Genomic DNA, 900 nt, shown 5'->3' on the forward strand with positions numbered 1-900 from the left:
CTGCACCTGCCCCCAAGGTCACCCAAAGCCACCCCAGGGCCACCTCCTCCCCACAGCCAGGGGTTCAGGTGCCCCCTCAAGGGCAGGGACTGCAGGGAGGGGAGGGTGGGAACAAGTCCTGCCTGCACTTCCCATCAGGAACAGGAAGGAGAAGGGAGAGGTTTGGGGAGGAGTGGCAGCAAGTGGTGTCCCCAGGAAGGTCCTTCCCTGTCCCCACCCCAGGGGACCAGGAGAACAAACACCCTCAGGCCTGGGAGGTGGGAGCTCCAGCTGAAGGGATTTGGGGAAAACAACCTGCCTTTCCAGCCCCACCACCAGCTCCAGGAGGTTTGTCCCACCCCAAATCCAGCCCCTCCCGAGGGGAAGGGACCAGGGGAGGCCAGAGGAGACTCTGAGCCCTGAGCTGGGATTCTGGGAGCTCTGGAAATAGAAAGTGGAGCAGGAGAGGCTGGGAGAGGATGCAGTGACCTCCTTAATGCCCAGGAGGGACCTGGAGGCACCAGGGAACACCAGGGGGGGGTGGGATCCAGGCTGGAATGTCCCCCAGGATCCGGGCTGGAAGGTGCTGGGGGCAGCAGGAGGGTTGGGAAGGGGCTCTGGGAAGGGCTGGGCTGCCCCAAGGGAGCAAAGAAACCCCCCCAAGAAGGGGCCTGGTTGGGTGATCCCCCCCCCCAGGGTGACAGGGCAGGAGGTGTTTGTCCCCAAGGGAGGACGTGGGGGACACGGCCCTGGGAATGGCCTGGGAATGGGCCTGGGAATGGGCCCAGGAATGGGCCTGGGAATGGACTGGGAATGGGCCTGGGAATGGGCCTGGGAATGGACTGGGAATGGGCCTGGGAATGGGCCTGGGAATGGACTGGGAATGGACTGGGAATGGGCCCAGGAATGGACTGGGAATGG

The sequence above is a fragment of the Chaetura pelagica genome, unplaced genomic scaffold, assembly GCF_000747805.2.
Source record: "Chaetura pelagica isolate M959 unplaced genomic scaffold, ChaPel_1.0 scaffold877, whole genome shotgun sequence".
Classification (NCBI taxonomy): domain Eukaryota; kingdom Metazoa; phylum Chordata; class Aves; order Apodiformes; family Apodidae; genus Chaetura; species Chaetura pelagica.